A 7,941-nucleotide genomic window follows, 5' to 3' on the forward strand; every position below is an offset into this window, starting at 1 on the left:
TAGATGCGAAAAAAGCACTGAAATCTCCCTTTTTTTAATTTTCACAAATAGAATTAAGGTTTCACAAATCTCAAACTGTGTTATAAAGAATGTTTAGCCTCTCTGGGATAATCCAGTCCAAATAAATCGTCTATGTAGCGATTTAAGAGGTTCAAACACGGAGGATTGTTCGCTCAGCGCTGTAAATTAAATGTCCCTTAACTTTCCCCTTAACTGCCGAATCGGAAGCTCTGAGGAACTACAGTCTGACAGGAAGGGAAGGAAGTTGGTCAGACTGCCAGGCGCCATTTCACAGCTGGACGGAGCAGGAGGAGAACAACAGGGTGAGTGTTAACAGGATCTGCTTTCTAACACATTCATTATTTACTCTGTTAAACTGGATGTCAGAACATCAGCGTCCTAGAGTCCAACAGCCGCGTTCACACCGGAGTACTTTTCACCGGTCTTTTACCGCGGTGAAGTTAGTTTTAGGTTGGATATTCGACGGACATTCGCGGACCAGCCAGCAGCGTCAGTTTCCCCTGCTTCTGGCTGTATTACGACGGGGAGATCTTCTGCGCGAAACGAGGCTTTCACTTAGGGACCATCAACAAATGACTTTTCAATTACACAAGAAAAATGTTCTTTTTAATAAATCGACAGCTTCTCGATCGTGTGAATGTGAAGCAAATTCACTCTAGAGCATACATTTATTGAACACACCTCTTTTTATTGCATTTTAATACTTTAAATATTTTATATTAATATTTTGATGGAAAAATTAGCTTATTTCTTCAATACCTTCCAGGTCATGTGACCTAATCACTCAAAATCAATGCTGGGTCAAATAACTACACTGGCTGCATAGGACACACCTCTTTTTATTCCATTTTAATTCTCTAAATATTTTTATATTAATATTTTTGATGGAAAAATGAGCATATTGCTTCTATACCTTCCAGGTCATGTGACCTAATCACTCAAAATCAATGCTGGCTCAAAGAACTACACTGGTTGCATAGGACACACCTCTTTTTATTGCAAATTAGCTTATTAGCTTAGCTTAGCTTATTTCTTCAATATCTAATGACTCAAAATCACTTTCTGAATTGAATACTAGTCTGTACACAATAGAAACAGCTCTTTATATCGGATAATATTATTGTTGACTGTATGCTTTTTAATATGGACAATGAATCTGTGCTTTTTAATATGGACAATGAATCTGTGCATATCACCACCCTATCTGGTCTGACCTCTTCAACCCACTGTAATCCTATTATTACAGCAAGCATTTCTGCTGTATACACTGATAATTGATCAGACGCTCTTTTTGAGATAGATATTTTAAATTCTGGGATGTATATACCAACTCCAACACACTCTTCTTTGTTCTTAGAACCATCTGTGTACATTTATAGGTAATTGTAGTACTTTTAGTTCAGATACATACTTGTTTTAATTCCCACTTCATTTATTTGCCACTATTTTTTCCTTTCTACAATACTGAGTGTGACATTCGGTCACATGACAGAGAAGCTATTGAAAAAATAAACAGAATTTTCCATACAAAAATGTATTAATATTAACCCTTGTATAGTGTTTCATTATTTATCTAAAGAAAAATGATATGATACATTATTTGTTCAAACTCACACTCAATGGCGTTGGCTAATTTTCTGTGAAGAACATATATCAGAACACATTTTCAATGACCACCCACTGTACACCCCCCCCTACACATTTATATTAGATACAGGATGTTCGGGGCTAACACAAGTGTGGAAATTGTGTGTGTGTGTGTGTGTCTTATCACAACTGATCAAGATGGCCAAATGATTCTCTGCTCAGAGGGCCTTGCAAATGATTTTGGAAGAGAGAGAACCATTTGATGATGATGTAGAGGAAGAGGAAGGTGTTTCAGAATGCGAGGATCACATTTCAGAGAATTCTGAGTCTGACAGTGACTTTGAAGAACAGGATTAGATTGAGCATCAGCTAGTTACAAAAAAAAGACGTACTTTAATTCATTAATCAAGGTTCAAGGTTTTTATTTGTCATACGAACATAGCTACAGTGTAGTTATGACGATGAAAATCTTAGCTCACAGGCTTCTCCAACAGTGCAACACAATAACACAGATAAACAGAAAAATATAGTGCAAGTAAATAGTAAATACAAAAAGAAAAATAGTTTAAAAAAGTGAAATAGTGCAATAAGAGTCTATATGCAAGTTATTGGAATGATATATTAGAGAAATAGATAAATAATTACTAAGTAGCAGATGAATGTTATGGATGTTGTTTCAACAGTTCGGGTGTTTAACAGATGTTGTTTCAGCAGTTCAGTTGTTTAGCAGTCTTATTGCCTGTGGTATGAAACTGTCCCTGAGTCTGGTGGTTTTAGTCCGGATGCTCCGGTAACGCCTGCCAGACGGCAGCAGACAGAACAGTTTGTGGCTGGGGTGATGGGGGTCTTTGATAATCCTGAGGGCTTTCTTCCTGAGCCGCTGGGAGTAAAGGTCCTCCATGGATGGCAGCTCCGTCCTGGTGATGTTCTGTGCAGTTTTCACCCCCCTCTGTAAAGCCTTACGGTTGAGGGCGGTGCAGCTGCCGTACCAGGCCGTGAAGCAGCCAGTCAGGATGCTCTCTATGGTGCACCTGTAGAAGGTCAGGATCCTCTCTATGGTGCACCTGTAGAAGATCAGGATCCTCTCTATGGTGCACCTGTAGAAGGTCAGGATGCTCTCTATGGTGCACCTGTAGAAGGTCAGGATGCTCTCTATGGTGCACCTGTAGAAGGTCAGGATGCTCTCTATGGTGCACCTGTAGAAGATCAGGATTCTCTCTATGGTGCACCTGTAGAAGTTGCAGAGTATCCTGGAGTCCATGTTGAACCTCCTCAGCCTGCGGAGGAAGAAGAGCCGCTGTCGAGCTTTTTTGGTGATGGTGGTGATGTGAAGAGTCATGTCAGGTCCTCAGTGATGTGGAACCCAAGGAACCTGAAGCTGCTGACTCTCTCCACCGTAGTCCCATTGATGGCGATGGGGGCGTGACCTTCTCTCTGCTGCTTCATGTAGTCCACAATCAGCTCTTTGGTTTTGCTGACGTTGAGATGGAGGTTGTTATCCTGGCAGAAAGTGTAGTTATTTGACCCAGCACTGATTTTGAGTGATTAGGTCACATGACCTGAAAGGTATTGAAGCAATATGCTCATTTTTCCATCAAAAGATTAATATAAAATATTTAAAGTATTAAAATGGAATAAAAAGAGGTGTGTCCTATGCAGCCAGTGTAGTTCTTTGACCCAGCACTGATTTTGAGGGATTAGGTCACATAACCTGGAAGGTATTTAAGAAATAAGCAAATCTTTATCAAAATATTAATATAAAAATATTTAAAGTATTAAAATGCAATAAAAAGAGGTGTGTTCAATAAATGTATGCTCTAGAGTGAATTTGCTTCACATTCACACGATCGAGAAGCTGTCGATTTATTAAAAAGAACATTTTTCTTGTGTAATTGAAAAGTCATTTGTTGATGGTCCCTAAGTGAAAGCCTCGTTTCGCGCAGAAGATCTCCCCGTCGTAATACAGCCAGAAGCAGGGGAAACTGACGCTGCTGGCTGGTCCGCGAATGTCCGTCGAATATCCAACCTAAAACTAACTTCACCGCGGTCAAAAAGAGCACTTAATCTCGGGAACTTTTACCCCCATTTTTAGTGCCCGCTGAGAGATTGTACTTTCAGCGCAGTCAAGATGGAGAGCGGCCTGTCTGAAGTCTGACTGATTTGATGTTCTTTAACTGTGTGTGTGTGTGTGTGTGTGTGTGTGTGTGTGTGTGTGTGTGTGTGTGTGTGTGTGTGTGTGTGTGTGTGTGTGTGTGTGTGTGTGTGTGTGTGTGTGTGTGTGTGTGTGTGTGTGTGTGTGTGTGTGTGTGTGTGTGTGTGTGTGTGTGTGTGTGTGTGTGTGTGTGTGTGTGTTAATGGTTTATCTCTCAGACTGAAGAAGATGAGTGATTTAGAAGATGAGGAAGAGGACGAGTCTCCAGTCTCCAGCTGTCTGAGGAGTGTCCGGTCTATGAGTCCACCTCTATACTTCAGTAATGAACCTGGACCCTCAGACACAAAGTAAGAGTTTCTGCTGTAAACTGACCTGAAGAGGATTCAGTTTTTATGTTATCTTAGGCTTAGCCAGTCTGTATTTCTTCAAGCACTAAGATTCATAGTTTTCAAAGTACAATTCTGGGCCATTGATTGTGTTATTTCTCCAAACACATACAGTAAAAATGCCTGTTTTGAAGCCTTCAAATGGTGCAGGAAAAGGACTTTACATTAGGCGCGTTCACACCGGAGTACTTTGGAGTACTTTTCCCACAATAGTTCATCAGAACTACGATATATTTGCGTTCACACCAAAAAGCCCCAGGGACTAAAGTAGCTCAAATTAGTTCGTCCGACCCGCTTCTGGCGATTTACTCGGAGGACGTGAAGTGCCGCATTCAGAAGCTTCTACTGAATGCAGTTTCCGTGGCTCAGCAAAGTTCGAATGAGCTGCTCCGACCCTCGGTTCTGACGGACTCCAAAAGTCCAACATTATACAATCACACAAATAAATAAACACAAGGATAATAGTGTCTTATTGTTGAGTAAATAACAGTGTGGTTTAGAAAAGAATACAAAATTAGAAGGAAACGATGAAACAATACAGATTTCAGTTTTCTGAGCCCCTACTCTCCCCCTAACTGACAGCAACAGAAGTCCGACATTATTCAATTAAAATAAAGAAGTCAAAACAATAAGTGTGGCTTGATATTGAGTCAGAAAAAGGTTGATAAACGCTGTGAGAATGGATCTGCGGAGAGCATTTCTACGCGATCCCAACTCGTCTATTACCAGCGTTTGATAGTGACGCCAAGAGATCCTGACATAACGTTTAAAGCATAATAAAGACAATATATAGAGAGCATAATGTTTTTAATGCAACGCAGTCTCGCATCGTATGCTTCATCAGAGAACCGGCCGCTGCCGTTGAATTTCAACGCAGCGGGGAGCATTCGCTCGCGATCTCAAGTCGTCTACTACATACGTTTAGGGAGCTCTATAGAAGTCTATGGACATCGCCGAAAGTTGAAACTCGACGCTAAAGGGCCCCCCCTTGCGTTGGAAAGTGACGACAGGGACCCTGACATAACGTCAACATAGGCCGAGTTGGGAGTGAGAATGTGTTGTATATACAGATATAGACCTTTTCTCTAATATCAAACTAGAATTTGCCCCCTTGTTGAACCTTTGGTGAGAATCATGTCCTCTAAAGTAAAGTGCTGTAAAGCAGGGGTTCCCAACCTTTTTTCCCAAGAGCCCCCCCAAATGACTCCTGTTCGAAGTTGCGCCCCCCCCCCCCACATACACACACACACGCAAGGGGGGGGGGGGCGCAACAGCGGTAATTAAAGTTTAAAAGTCTCAAACTGGATGAATGTGAAGTATGTTGTTAAAGGAGGATGAAAGTGACTTTGATGGTTATTGGACTCAGGATTCATTCATTTGGATTCCCGCTGTATGAAGAAATGAAAGGACGGCGCAAGTGGAAACAATTCACAAAGGGATTCAACTGTTTAAAACACATGCTCAAAGTAAGCCGGATTTTGCCGATGTGTTTATGTGGATTCAAAAGTCGTAAATAATCTACAAAATGGAGGAGACCGATCTGATCGGAGCAACTGTGACAAATAATCTGAAACCGGCATGGACAATGACTATGTTTAAAAAATGCGCTTATCCAGAAAAGCCTGGTTTGGACACTTTACGGGCAGAAGAAACATTTCTATCAAAGAAAGAATTATACATGTCTGTCTTGTTATGCCTATAATAGCTACTAACTTGAATCTTTATTCAAATTAATTAATCAATTATTTTGTATATGTTATTGTAATGTAGAGACAAGGCTTTTAGTGACAATCATGTATTGCGTTACAATTATATGTAAAAATAAAAAAGAAGAAAAGTCTAAATATGATATTTGGCCTCAAATCATCTGAGGCCTGGCGCACCCCCTGCGATCTTTGGCGCCCCCCCAAGGGGGGTTGGGACCCACTGCTGTAAAGGATGTGTTGATCTCCACAGAGGGAAGAGGAAGAGTGGTGTTCCTGTGGGGCAGCAGCTGTCCAGCTGTGCTCTGTGTCAGGACGTCCTGAAGGATCCAGTCTCTACCAGCTGTGGACACTGGTTCTGCAGACAGTGCATCACCTCATACTGGGAGCAGAGACCTCCATCAGGAGACCCCTCCTGTCCCCAGTGTGGAAAGAGATCCAGAACCAGAGCTGGCCTGCAGACAGCCAGTCAGACCAGCTCTGTACGAGGTAAGAGGCCGAACACATGCAGCGCCTTTAGGCCGTCGGGGCGCTGGGTCTCTACTCTTGTATGAACTCTCATTGGCTCAGTGTGTCCTCTGATCTTCTTCCAGGCATTGTTTAAGTGTTTTAAAACAGACAGCAGTGTTTTCCTCAGAAGAAACACTGGACAGATCTAAAGGGGAACGTTAGCCTTGCAAAGAACTTCTACAGAAGATAGTAAAGATATCTGATGGCTAGGATCCTTGTCTTCATGTCCAGGATTCTTCCTGATTTATTTGTTTTTGATCAGGCATACTGTTGTAGTGCATAGACAGTAAGCTGTATTATACAAATCATAACTTTTTCAACTCTGTCTGTTTTTTGTTGTTAAGATTCTCAAAAGCATTTTCTTATTCTCTCCTGTTTCTTCTCTATCAGCAGATAGTGGTCTGCAGGAGGTTTTAGATGAACATCGGCTCAGTCTGAGGAGGAGATGTGAACGTGTGACTGAAGGAACTGATGAAACCCTCCTCAACAGGATCTACACTGAGCTCTACATCACACAAGGACAGAGTGAAGAGGTTAATACCCAACATGAGGTGAGGCAGCTGGAGACAGCTTCCAAGAAAGTGACCCTCCATGAAACTCGAATCAAGTGCCAGGACATCTTTAAAGCCTTACCTGACCAACAGACTCACATCAGAACGGTCCTGACCAACGGAGTCGCTGGAGTTGGAAAAACCTTCTCAGTGCAGAAGTTCACTCTGGACTGGGCCGAGGGTTTGGAAAACCAAGATGTCAGTCTGGTGATCCCGCTCTCCTTCAGGGAGCTGAACCTGATCAAAGTTGAGCAGTACAGTCTTCTCAAGCTGCTCCATGTTTTCCATCCAACCTTACAGAAGGTCACAGCAGAGCAGCTGGCTGTCTGCAAAGTGCTGCTCATCTTTGACGGCCTGGATGAAAGCAGACTTTCTCTGGACTTCAGAAACAATGAGGTTGTGTCTGATGTCTCACAGCAGTCCTCAGTCAACGTGCTGCTGACAAACCTCATCAGGGGAAAGCTGCTTCCCTCGGCTCTCGTCTGGATAACTTCCAGACCTGCAGCGGCCAATCAGATCCCTCCTGAGTGTGTGGACAGGGTAACAGAAGTACGAGGCTTCACTGACGCCCAGAAGGAGGAGTACTTCAGGAGGAGATCGAGTGATGAAGACCTGTCCAGCAGAATCATCTCTCACATCAAGAGCTCCAGGAGCCTCCACATCATCTGTATGATCCCAGTCTTCTGCTGGATCACTGCTGCAGTTCTGGACCACATGTTGACTACAGACCAGAGAGGAGAGCTGCCCAAGACCCTCACTGACATGTACTCACACTTCCTGCTGGTCCAGACCAAGAGGAAGAAGCAGAAGTATGAAGAGAGACATGAGACGAGTCCACAGCAGCTGACGGAGGCTGACAGGGAGGTTCTTCTGAAGCTGGGGAGGCTGGCGTTTGAACATCTGGAGAAAGGAAACATCATGTTCTACCAAGAAGACCTGCAGCGCTGTGGTCTTGATGTCACCGAGGCCTTGGTGCACTCAGGAGTTTGTACAAAGATCTTCAAAAGAGAGAGTGTGATCTTCAAGAAAAC

General features: G+C 42.8%; 1 long non-coding RNA gene across 1 annotated transcript; it reads left to right on the forward strand.

Annotated features, from left to right (window-relative positions):
• The first annotated feature begins 229 nt into the window (after positions 1-229).
• Positions 230-6,182, forward strand: LOC117498801. Its single transcript, XR_004557608.1, has 3 exons — positions 230-323; positions 3,979-4,107; positions 6,103-6,182. It is a non-coding gene; the product is annotated as an uncharacterized LOC117498801 (long non-coding RNA).
• The last annotated feature ends 1,759 nt before the right edge of the window (positions 6,183-7,941 follow it).

Source organism: Trematomus bernacchii, unplaced genomic scaffold, assembly GCF_902827165.1.
Source record: "Trematomus bernacchii unplaced genomic scaffold, fTreBer1.1, whole genome shotgun sequence".
NCBI lineage: Eukaryota > Metazoa > Chordata > Actinopteri > Perciformes > Nototheniidae > Trematomus > Trematomus bernacchii.